This window comes from Hypanus sabinus, chromosome 15 (genome assembly GCF_030144855.1).
Source record: "Hypanus sabinus isolate sHypSab1 chromosome 15, sHypSab1.hap1, whole genome shotgun sequence".
Lineage (NCBI taxonomy): Eukaryota > Metazoa > Chordata > Chondrichthyes > Myliobatiformes > Dasyatidae > Hypanus > Hypanus sabinus.
Window position 1 is genome coordinate 21,842,889 of NC_082720.1, and position 13,154 is coordinate 21,856,042.

Here is a 13,154-nt window from a genome sequence, read left to right on the forward strand (position 1 = left end):
TGAGCTGCAGCTCCTCAGAGAACATGCTGAGGAACTGGAGCCACAGCTTGATGACTTTCAGCTCATACTGGAGCTACAGGAAGGTGGTCACCCCTAGGGTGCAGGAGGCAGGTAACTGGGTGACCATCAGGAGAGGAAGGGAAATGGGTAGACAGTACAGAGAGCCCCTGTGGCCATTCCCCTCAATGATACGCACACTGTTTTGGAGGAAGGTCGGGATGGCTCCCAATGGAGACAGTCAGCAGCCGGATGAGCATGTTCAGCCCCAGGTTGACAGTGTTAGGACCCGGGCTGGTGGTCGCTCTTTACGGAAGGATTGAATTTGTGCAGTTGTTCTCCTTGTAAAGATGCTTCCGATATTCTGAGATTTATGTGGTTATTGGACCGTATTTTAAATTGATTTCTCTCAGTTTTTCGGTATTTTCTTTCTTGTGGCCGATTGACAGGTGGGTGATCTGTTAATTTTCGATGTTTAAGGGGGGTGGTTAGGGGTTTGGTGCTACTGTCGTTGTTCTTTTCTGTGAGTGAGAGGGTCGGGGATTGTTACTGTTGCTGTTCTTTTCTGCGGGTGAGGGGGCCAGGGACTGTCATTGTCTCTGATGTTTTTCTATTGGGAGATGGGGGAGTCTGTGAGTTTAGTTTCTTTTCTTCTTCATGCGGGGCAGATTTGATGTCTTTTCTTTCCTCAGCGCACATGGTCTTTCTGTATTTAATGGCTTTCTGGAGAAGTCAAGTATCAGAGCTGTACTGTACATGCATACTTTGACAATAAAATGAACCTTTGAGCCTTTGGATACTGTTGAGGGGGATGGCCTACCAGGGGGAGATGCAGTGGGTTGGTCTCCAGCACTGAGTCTGGCACTGTGACTCAAAAGAGAAGAGAGTGAAGAGGTCTGGGGTGCTGATAGGCGATTCCATACTTAGAGGAACAGAGATGAGACACTGTGAACATGATGGACATATGCCTCCCAGGTGCCAGGGACAGTGATGTCTCGGATCAGGTCCATGGCATGCTAAAGAGGGAGGGGTGAGCATCCAGAAGTATTGGTACATATTAGCACCAACGACATAAGTAGGAAAGGTGAGGAGATCCTGAAGAGAGATTTTAGGAGGCTAGGTAGAAAACTGAAAAGTAGGACTGACAGTGTGGATTGCTGCCTGTGCCACTTGCCCGTGAGGGTAAGAATGGGAGCATTTGGCAGATAAACGTGTGGCTGAGAAGCTGGTGCAGGGGGTAGGAGTTAATATTTCTGGATCGTTGGGATTTGCTCTGGGAAGTAAGACCAGTACAAGGGGAACGGATTACTCCTGAACCCAAGGGTGATCAACATCCTCGTGGGCAGATTTGCCAGAGCTGTTCAGGCGTGCTTAAACTAAATTGGCAGGCGTTTGGGAATTGGAGTGATAGGGCTGAGACTGGCCAGTTGTTTTATAAACAGAGGCAGTTTGTAGTGAGTAACGGAGCAAATTACTCAGCACATTATATTATACATCCCAGAGATGAAGTAATATGCAGCAGCCTCTCCGGACTCTGGATTGGGGATTGCCAAATGTTATGTGGATTTTCTGGTGTAGTCTGTTTTGTGATATCGGTCTGGAGGAACATTGTCTTATTTTTTATCTGCATTGCACTTGTGGTTTCTAAATGACAATAAACTGAATCTGAATCTGTATTCTAAAGGCAGGATGGCTGACAAGGAAATTCAAAGCCAATGTAAAAACCAAAGAGAGGGCATATAATGGAGCAAAAATTTATGGAAAATTAGAGGATTGAGAATCTTTTAAAAACTAACATAAGGAGCTAAAAAGTCATAAAAAGAAAAAGATGAAATATGAAGGTAAGCTGGCCAATAATATTAAAGAGGAAATCTTAAGTTTCTTCAGATATATAAAGTGTAAAAGAGAAGCGGGAGTAGATGTCAGACTGCTGGAAAATGAGGAAACAGAGAGACTGCAAAAGGACTTAGACAGATTAGCAGAATGGGCAAATAAGTAGCAGGTGAAACTCCTGAAAATAAGATGAAAGTAAGGAAGGGGCAAGCAGATCAGCCATTGTCGGAGGGGCTATTGTGTGAGTGGGCCAGTGTTCGAGTGGGGAGACTTTGGCTTTAGCTCATCAGGCTTGGGCGAGGCAAGTATCTAGTAAATTTCTTCTTCTTTATTCTTCATTCCTCATCTGTTAGGGCATAGATCAACTTCCAGACTTCCGATCAATCTTTGGAGCTCTGATCTTTGGTACTGAACCCGGGCTGGTCGAAAACAGGACCTCAAGCTCCTCCAATCCCTGTCCCTACACCCTAATCTGTCCTCTAACTTCCCCACATCACTGTCCTTACCCTAACCTGACATCTAACTGCCCTCTCTGTCCCCAAAGCCATCCTTACAAACTTAAAAACAAGTACATCTGAGCCACGGTCTCAACAAAGACAGCAGCTCGCCACCGTAATGAAAAAGAAAGGCGCATTGTGTTAGTACAAGGTAGAACAATGACAGCATGCAGGATAAAGAGTTTGTTACAGAGAAAGTGAAGTGCACATAGACAAGATACAAGGTCATAAGAATGTAGATTCTGAGATCAAGAGTCCATCTTATCGTACGGGGGGGGGGACATACGGGGGGGAGGATCTGTTCATTAGTCTTATAACAATGCGATAGAAGCTGTTCTTGAAACTTGTGGTACGTGATTTCAGACTTTTGTTTCCTCTGCTTGACAGGAGGAGGAGAGGAGAAAGAATGTCCAGAGAAGTGCAAAGAGTCCCATGGAGGGAAGACTGATGTGCTGAGCAGTGATCACACTCTGCACTTCCTTGTGGTTGTGGGCAGAGCAGTCGCAATTTCGAGCTGTGATGCATGGAGATAAGGTGCTGTCTATCGTGCATCAATAAAAATTGGTGAGGGTTAACGGGGACATGCTAAATTTCTTCAGCTTCCTGAAGAGGTAGAGGCATTGAAGAGAGAGTTTTCTTGGCCATGGTGTAAACATAATTGGACCAGGACATGCTATTGGTGACGTTTGACCTAAGAATTTAAGTTCTCAACCCTCTAGAGCTCAGCCACATTGATGTAAACAGGACATGTGCATAACCACCCGCCAACCCCCACCTCCCACTTTCTGAAGTTAATATTCACCTCTTTTGCTTGTTGACATTCAGGGAAAAGTTGTTATGACACAATGGATATCCTTGTGTTCCGACTCACTGTTATTTGAGGTATGGCCCATTACAATGGTATCTGCTAACTTACGGATAGAGCAAAATCCTGGCTATACAGATGTGAGTGCACAGGGAATTGAGTTGGAGGCTGAGGACGCAGTCTCCTGGGGTGTTGCATTCAGAACAATCATGGTAGATGTGTCACTGCCAAGCCTTACTGATTGTGGTCTGTTAGTCAAGAAGTCAAGGATACAGTTACAAAGGGAGATGTTCAGTACCACTCTAGGACTTTGGAGATGGATCTGCTTGGAATTATGATGTTTAAGGCCAAGCTACAGTCAATAAGCAAAGGTTGAATGTAGGAGATTTTATTGTCCAAATGCTACAGAGATCAATGTAGTGGAGCAGAGTCTGGACCACTAATCAATATTCTATGATGTTACACTTATGTCTTTCCTTAAAGTAGAAACATGTCTGGATATGAGACATCCTAACTTACAGACTTATATGTAGAAATTCTGGAGACTGGTCACAATCTTCCACCTTAGAAAGGAAACTCAGTCTAATTATATCTTTAACATATTCAGTATGTGGAAAAAATACCTGAATTGCGTAGTTCTAAACTACAGGCTCAATGTCTTGTCCAAGAATTTTCTATGTGTTTGTATTAGCAGTTTGTGTTTAATGATTACACAGTCCTCCAGTTAATCATTGATCAGCCGCAATAATGGGATGAAGGCCTCAGCTGAGTTACTGCCTGCTGAGAACTTTTGGGGAGCCTTGGAATCTTGATGTACGTGTTTTGGTCAATGAAACTATGGGCTTTTACTTTCTTCTCCTGTGAAGGTTGCTCTCAGTTGAATGAGAGCTGGGGGTGGGGGACTTCGTTCAAAAGGGAGAATGCTTGAATTAGCCAGATTAAATAAATCATTGAGATCCAAACCACAATACAATCATTAATGAGTAATGAGCTATATTGTAGCTCTGCTGATCTCCTGATAGCATAGCAGATGTTTTAGAGGCATTGCAATCATGTAATAATATTTCATTTAATAATTATTTGGCTAATGATTAGCGGGACAAGCAATTATTATTTCTAGAGCTGAAGTATGTTATATCAACTATATGGAGCTCTAATTCTTGTTCACAAATGCTGTTTTTCCATACTCATATTTCTCTCCTGTTAAAACCTCAGACCCCTCCTGAGACATGACCTTGGCAGTAAGTTACCTGAAGCTGAGGCAGCACAACAAAGCAGAAGATGATCGCAAGTGGTATCAGTATGAAGGTGAGACTCTGTCTCATAGAGGATTGCATCATGGACACTACTATCAATGTTAAAATGGGCAAGTGTGTTTGTGGTAAGCACATTGATGAGGCTAAGGACAAATTTACCTGCCTCTCATTTATTATTATTTTGGCACGTTCGTCTTCAGGACTCAAGCAGCTTTGGAGATATCTGTGATACCAGACCAGTCTGGATCATTGAAAATCCCCCCAGCTAGCATGTAAATTATCCTCCTGTTCCTCTCTATGTTCAATATGGACTTGATACATCATTTCAGATGTAATGATTGGTGGTAATCAAAAGGAGATCGCTTTTCCTCTGTTTTAAGTGGTGCCATATTATTTCATAGAGACCTCAGGCAATGTTGTTGAGTACTGTAGCCATTTCCTCCTGAGAGTATATCAGATTGTTGTGACTTCCAGTACAGAGTGAATCACTGACACAGAATATTCTCAGAGGTGGTGATGGAGGAGGCTGCAACATTGACTGAAAGGTATGATACTGTGTATATGACTATGTCATGATTGACTTCTCTCTGAGGAATCTGTCCCAATTTTGGCTGAATTCTCCACGTAACAGGATTGTGCAATGTCAGCCCAGATCAGGTGTAGCTCTGTGTTTGACAAATGTGGTAGGGAGAGTAATAAAGGTGAGAATGGATGCACAAGTGAAGGTGAGAGTGAACGTACAAGTGGTGAGAATGGATGCACAAGCGAAGGTGAGAGTGAATGCACAAGTGAAAGTGAGAGTGAACGTACAAGTGAAAGTGAGAGTGAATGCACATGGTGAGAATGAATGCACAAGTGAAAGTGGGAGTGAATGCACAAGGGAAGGTGAGAGTGAATGCACAAGGGAAGGTGAGAGTGAATGCACAAGGGAAGGTGAGAGTGAATGCACAAGTGAAATTGAGAGTGAATGCACAAGGGAAGGTGAAAGTGAATGCACAAGGGAAGGTGAAAGTGAATGCACAAGTGAAATTGAGAGTGAATGCACAAGGGAAGGTGAGAGTGAATGCACAAGTGAAATTGAGAGTGAATGCACAAGGGAAGGTGAGAGTGAATGTACAAGTGGTGAGAATGGATTCACAAACGAAGGTGAGAGTGAATGCACAGGTGAAGGTGAGAGTGAATGTACAAGGGAAGGTGAGAGTGAATGCACAAGTGAAATTGAGAGTGAATGCACAAGGGAAGGTGAAAGTGAATGCACAAGGGAAGGTGAAAGTGAATGCACAAGTGAAATTGAGAGTGAATGCACAAGGGAAGGTGAGAGTGAATGTACAAGTGGTGAGAATGGATTCACAAACGAAGGTGAGAGTGAATGCACAGGTGAAGGTGAGAGTGAATGTACAAGGGAAGGTGAGAGTGAATGCACAGGTGAAGGTGAGAGTGAATGTACAAGGGAAGGTGAGAGTGAATGCACAAGGGAAGGTGAAAGTGAATGCACAGGTGAAGGTGAGAGTGAATGCACAAGTGAAAGTGAGAGTGAATCCACAAGTGAAAGTGAGAGTGAATGCACAAGTGAAGGTGAGAGTGAATGCAGAAGTGAAATTGAGAGTGAATGCACAAGGGAAGGTGAGAGTGAATGCACAAATAGTGAGACTGGATTCACAAGTGAAAGTGAGAGTGAATGCATAGGAAGATCAGGAATCAAGGAAGGAAATTTGAACTTTAAAGGCCATAGTGCTAAAAAGACAAAACATTTTTTAAAAACATGGCAGCAGAAAAAATCACCAAGAAATTTGAACGTGATAAATTGATAAATTGGAAGAATTCATTCACAGTTGTCAACCTAGCGGTTGAGTTTATTGTCATGTGCACACATATGATGAGGTTCAGGTACAATGAAGAACTTGCTTGCAGCAGCAACAAAGGCATTTAATGACAGACAGCAGACAAAATAGAAATTATATAAGACAGTGGAGAGAGAGAAAAGGAAAACATAACCATACGAATCTGTGGTAATAAAAGGAGTTGTCCTATTGCTGTTCTGTTGTTGAAGTACAATTAGGATTATACAAGTTGGATCAAAGACCTGATGGCTAAGTTCAAAGTTCAAAGTAAACGTATTATCAACATATTTGTCACCGTGTACAAGCCTGAGATTCATTTTCTTGTGTACATACTCAATAAATACAATAACCGCAATAGAATCAATGAAAGCCGACACCAACAGGGAGAAAACCAGTGTGCAAAAGACAACATACAGCAAATGCAAAAAGAAAGTAAAAAATAATAACCAATAAATAAATAAATATTGAGAACATAAGATGAAGGATCCTTGAAAGTGAGTCCATAAGTTGTGGGAACAGTTCACTGATGGGGCAAGTGAAGTTGAATGAAGTTATCCCCTCTGGTTCAAGAGCCTGACGATGGATGTTACTTTCCCTGCAACAACGCTCCATGTAGATGTGCTCAACGGTAGGGAGGGTTTTACCCGTGATGGACTGGGATGTATCCATTACTTTTTTGTAGGATCTTCTGTTCAAGAGCATGAGTGTTTCTATACAAGGCTATGATGCAAGGATTCAAAGATTCAAAGTACATTTATTCTCAAAGTATGTATACAAAATATAACTCTGAGATTCAACCCTTTGCAGGCAGCCTCAAGACAAAAAAACACCACAGAATACATTCAAAGAAAACATCAAACGCCCAGTGCATGAAAAGAAAGAAGGAATAGTGCAAACAGCAGAAAGTGAGCGAGCAATGCATAGAATATCAATATCAGATCAGGAATCCAGGAGTATTCAGTTTAGTTCAGTTCTGCACCATGCCACTAGCCCACTGTAGGCTGCAGAGCTGGTCTTCGCCAAAGTGCCCCAGTCCTCACCAATCACCCTGATCAAACCACTCAAAAGCAACAGAACCGAGTAACCAGAATCCAGAACATGAAGCTCAGAGTCCCCCAAAAAGAGTCCATAGCTACAAGCTGATCAGCCCTTGCAACATGGAACCCAAGAGTGCTGTGCTTTCCTCTGACAGCACCTAGTGGGAGCGAGGGGAAGACCAGTCAAGCATTGGCAGATGGTGCTGATGCAGCCAGCCAATATACTCTCCAACAAACATCTATAGAGCTTTCTCAAGGTTTTAGATGTTATGCCAAATCTTTGCAAAGTTCTAAGGAAGCAGAAGCACTGCCATGCTTTCTTCGTAATTGCACTAATGTGCCGGGCCCAGGCCAGGTCCTCTGAAATGATAACACCGAGGAATTTAAGGTTGCTGACTCTCTCCACCTCTGATCCCCTGATAAGGACTGGATCATGGACCACTGGTTTCCTCTTGCTGAAGTCAATAATCAGCTCCTTGGTCTTGTTGACATTGAGTAAGAGGTTGTTGTTATGACACCATTCAGCCAGATTTTCAGTCTCCCTCCTATTTGCTGATTCGTCACCACCTTTGATTTGGCTAACAACAGAGGTGTCGTCAGCAAACTTAAATATGGCATCAGAGCTGTGCTTAGCCACACAGTCATAAGTGTAAAGCAGGTAGAGCAGGGGGCTAAGCAGACAGCCTAGTGGTGCACCTGTGCTGATGGAGGTTGTGGAGGAGATGTTTTTGCCAATCTGAACGGACTGGGTCTACAAGTGAGGAAATCAAGGATCCAATTGCACAAGGAGGTATTGAGGACAAGGTCTTGAAGCTGATTGATTAGTTTTGAGGGGATGATCGTATTGAATGCTGAGAAGCAGTCAATGAAGAACATTTTGATGAGCAGATATTCCAGGGTTGAAGGAAGAGCCAATGACATGTCTCTGCTGTGGACCTGTTGGGCCAGCAGACCAATTGGAATAGATTCAGGTCACTTCTCAAGCAGGAATTGATATGCTTCATCATCAATCTCTCAAAACACTGCATCACTCTGGATGTAAATGGTACTGGACAATAGTCATTGAGGCAGGTTACCACGTTCTCCTTCGAGACCAGTATAATTGGAGCCTGTTTGAAGCAGGTGGCTACCTCAGATTGCCAAAGTGATGGGTTAAAGATATCAGCAAATACTCCAGCTAGCTGATCCGCACAGGTCTCTTGGCCAGGTACCCTGTCTGGGCCGGATACTTTCCATGGATTTACCCTCCTGAATTCAGCCTCAGAGACAGATATCACAGGATCATCAGGGGCTGTGGAAGTTTGTGATGGTTCCTCCATGTTTTGATTGTCAAAGCGAGCCTGTAAGGCCTTGAGCTCGTCTGGAAGCGAGCCCCGTCTGTCACCTCTGTTGCTTGATTTCACTCTGTAAGAGGCGATAGCATCTAAGCACTGCCACAGCTGTGGAGCATCCTTCATTCATTCCAGATCAGTCCAGAGTTGCCAGTTTGCCCATGAGATGGCCTTCCAGAGACTGTGCCTGGACTTCTTCTAACTTCCTTGGTCACCAGACTTGAGTGCCTCTGATCTGGCCCTCAGCAGATTGCAGATCTCACGGTTAATCCGCCGCTTCTGGCCAGGGAGGGTTCCAAATGATTTTGTGGGGACACACTGGTCTACAACTGCTTTAATAAAGTCTGTGACAACCGTGGTGTATTCATTCAGATCCACAGATGAGTCCTTGAACACGGCCAAATCCATTGGTCTGTGGCCTCTCTTCTGCCTCTTGTGACCACATCTTTGTTGTCCTAATCGCTGGATCCTTGCTCTTTAGCGTCTGCCTGTATGAAGGACAGCCAGGTGAGCAGATTTTTCGATATTCATGGAAGAGTAGGCATTCCTTACCTTAGTATAGCAGTGGTCTAGTGTGTTGAGACCTCTGGTGCTACAGATTATATGCTGATGGTAATTGGGCAGAGATTTCTTCAAACAAGCCTGATGAAGTCCCTGACTATGATATGGAAAGTATCAAGGTGGATTATTTCTTGTTTGGTGACAGCATCGTGCATTCTCTCCAGTGCCTGATTACAGTTGGTCAATGATAGCATGTAATCTGCCGTCCAGGTCATGGAGGAGAACTCTTTTGGTAAATTGAACCATCAGCATTTGATCGTTAGGTGTTCAAGGTTGGGGCAACATGAGTTTGACAAAACTGCCACATTGGAGCACCACAGAGAGTTTGTCATGAAACATCATCGTGGCTATCCCTCGAGGTCGAGGATGATGGTCTTTGTTCCATTGATCTGGCCCACAGAGTGAAGACGTGTACTTGATGTTGCACTCCAAGAAGCACACGATACTTTACAAATCAACCAACTGATTCCAACGGCATGGAAACCACAATGATTGGAGCTGATGAATTTGTTGCAGCCTTCATCTGCTTTCACAGCCATTGAGTTCGAAGTAACTTCCTCCGCCTGTTCCACCGTTGAGGTCTTGGTTGGATTGTTCTTTGTCAGGGACCTCACGCTTGACCTTACCGCCATGGGTGATACTACCAGGAGCATAGCTCCAGACAGCATCACTCTCGGGATCTCAGGGCCACACAAGCTTCTCCACCACGACAAGGTGACGATCCACAGGGAAGTACGAAGCATACACCTCCACCTCCATCTTTTGCCTTTTCTGAATCAATAGTTCAGTCCATCCTGTGTATTGTGAAGCCTTCGGGTCTGCTCGCCGAATCTGGTGTACTCTGAATAAGCCATGTATCAGTAAAACACAGAACACAACAATTTCTCATTTCCCATCTATACAGCAATTTTGCCCTCAGGTCCTCAATTTTGTTCTCCAGCGACAGCACATTTGCTAACAAGAGGCTGCATAGAGGGGAGCTCATCCCTCTGCATTTCAGCCTGGCTTGGCGACCACCCCCCACCTCACTTCCGGCCATTGCAATGAAACTTCATCCACGTAAAGGACCTATACCTGGCTTGCTTGAGAGTTATATCGACTGAGTCCTTCAGAAGATCATGAAATCTGTAGATCACTAAGTCAATTCAAAAGTACATTGCTTAAAAGGAAATTACATGTGAGAGTATTTCAAGAGGTATATTTAGAAAAGTTATATGTAACCCATAGTGGTTCAGCAGTGCCACTGTGGAAGCATATAGAAAATAGGGTATATAGAAAAGTAACAGTTCTTCAGCCTAGTAGTGTGGGTCTTAGGCTTCTGTACCTCTGCACTATGTATGGCTTGTCAGAACCAAGAAGGTAGAGGATATGATCCAGATGCTGGGGACGCCTGGTGATGGGTGTTCTCTTCCTGAGACAGTGCCTCCTGTAGACAACGTCTATCATAAGGAGGGCTTTGTTGTGTTCCTGAACATTGGAATTGCTGTGCTAGGCCATTATGCAACCAGTCAGTGTGGACAATGGAAATAGGGAGCTGGAGGGATTTACTATGCTGAACGAAATAATAACTTTTTTTTTACATAGCACCTTTAAAGAGGCAAGAAAAATTTGATCACCTCTATTGACAAATTATGACTACACGCACACACACACACACACACCATATGATCAAAAAGTGCAGTTTTAAGAAGGGTCTTAACAAAGAAAGAGGAATAGAGAAACTAAGGGAAGAAAGTTGTTGGACATTAGCAACTGAACACATGTACTTCACAGATGACAAACTACTTACATTTAAGATAGATCAAGAGACTACAAATGAAGCTACATCACTACCTCAGAGTTGTGGGTTGCCCGATATTAGAGGGGAAGAAAATGAGAGCAGAACAGGGAGAGAGAGAAAGATGGGGGAGGGAGAGGGAATCAAGACAATAGAAGAATTTGAAAACAATGATAAGTATTTCAAAGTCTGAACGGGTTCTAACCAAGATATATCATAGGTTACAAACACAGGGATATGGAGTGAAAACAACTTGGTGCAGGATAGGACATAGGAAGCAGAGTTCTGGATAGCCTTGTTTGCAGAGAGTTAAACGAGTGAGGCTGACCTTGTGTGGACTGAAATGGCCAAGTCTGGTGTTAATAAGAGTGTGGAGACAGATTTTGGTAGCAGGTGATCTGAGCAGCCATACTTGCAAAGAAAAGCAAGATAGATAGTTGGGATCACAAATAAAATACTGGAGGAACTCAGTAAGCCAGGCAGCATCTACGGGAAAGAGCAAGCAGTCTACATTTTGGGCCGAGACCCCTCATCAGGGCTGACAACTGGAATACTAGAGGAAATGGTGCAGGCGCAGGTGCAGGAAGAGAAGCTATTCCAGATGTTTGCCTGGGTATGGCTGGATGGATAAGGATGGAAGAGGAATTGTACAGCCCCTGGGCCATACAGAGTAGAAGTCAAGTAGAAAGGAGAATATGTGGAGACACAAGAGACTGCATATGCTGGAAGCTGGAGCAACAAAAAAATTACTTGAAGAGTCCAACGGAAGGTGGAACTGTTGATGTTTCAAGCCAAAACCCTGCATCAAGAGTGTGTGGAGGAGGTGCCGTGAACAGAAGGGATTTTATTTTCAAAAAAGGAAAAAAAAATCAAGGTACATGTAAAACCAGTCTATCCATACATTCATCAAATGTCCATCTTATTTCCTGCTTCAAACTTGGTATTACTTCCCAGCTCCTTTGCAACATAGTTCACCTGCATCTGTAACCCGGATCTTTCTTAGTGGTCTTTCTAGATGCACTCCAGCCTGTACCCCCATCTTCCACCCTGTGTGACCTCTACTGAACATGACTTCACTCTCACCAGTTCCTGCTCTCCAACCATTCCTGAGCATTGCCTGCTAGTTAAGCAAAACCTCAAAGTTAAAATTTATATTGTTGATTTTTAAATTCCTCCATGGCTTCAAGAATACACGAATATAGAAAGGAGTTGACCATTTGGCCACTCAAACATGTTCTAGCATTCAATAAAATCAAGTCTGATATGATCTTGGCCTTAATGCCACTTTCATTGATTTAACCTTTTAAACTTTTCATGGTTCAAAATTCTGCTTACCTCTTTTTATGATATATTCAATGCACCCAAAGGTAGACAACACCAAAGATCCATATCAATTATCTCCCTTTCTTCCAAACTCCAATCTGTTAAATTACTCCTCATAAGACATCCATTCATCCCAAGCAACCTTTCTACTCTTGGTACCCTTATAATGCCCCAAGTTATCTCTGCTACTTAAATTCTGGATCTTTGTGAATTACCATTAGCAGAAGCCTTCAGCTGCCAGTGCCCAAATTATGGAATATCTTGTCTAAATCTTTCTGTCTCTCCAGCCCTCTTTCTACAAGACCCTACATCCTACCTCTCATTTCCCCTCAGAGGTACTTTGGGTTGACCATTGTTTAGCAATGTTCCTGTGAAGCATTTTGTGCCACTTTTCTATTTGAGTGACACCACAAAACAGTTCATTTTTGACCGATAAAATGAAATATTGGTAGTTGAAGAACAGCTCTGAACAACCTCAAAAAATCACACAAAAATAAGAACAACTGGAAATAATTTGGAAGATGTGTAGTTGGGGTGGTTGATGGTTGGATTGAGTTGTTCTCCAACCTTGGCAGTTTACTTGCAATTGTTTTATCACTATGCCAGGAGAGATCACTAGTGCACCTTTCATGTGCATAACAAGGCACCAGCAATGTCTCCTCGCATGATGATGAAATGTTTGCAAGTAAATTACCAGAATCAAATAAGACCTCAACCCAACCAAGAGGACTATTGTTAGAATGAGCAACAGCTTGACTGGTTCAATGCATTTTAGCTTCAACATTTTTACAAGCACTATTAATGCATTCTATTGTCTCTTTTGTTAGCATTCTCACCATATGAGGGGAAATTGCAATTACTTCAAGTTCATATTTTATGCTTGGCAGCCTCAGTTT

At 43.2% G+C, this 13,154-nt stretch overlaps 1 long non-coding RNA gene across 3 annotated transcripts in view; it reads left to right on the forward strand.

Annotated features, from left to right (window-relative positions):
* The window catches only part of LOC132405364 (uncharacterized), a 96,780-nt gene that overhangs the window by 63,590 nt on the left and 20,036 nt on the right, over positions 1-13,154 (forward strand). Inside the window, exons 2-4 of one of the 3 annotated variants that reach the window (XR_009515833.1) lie at positions 1,682-1,838; positions 2,715-2,861; positions 4,348-4,513. This is a non-coding gene — a long non-coding RNA (uncharacterized LOC132405364). Of the gene's footprint in view, positions 1-1,681; positions 1,839-2,714; positions 2,862-3,837; positions 3,946-4,347; positions 4,514-13,154 lie in introns of those variants that run through there. The other 2 variants (XR_009515835.1, XR_009515834.1) reach the window with 2 other exon arrangements.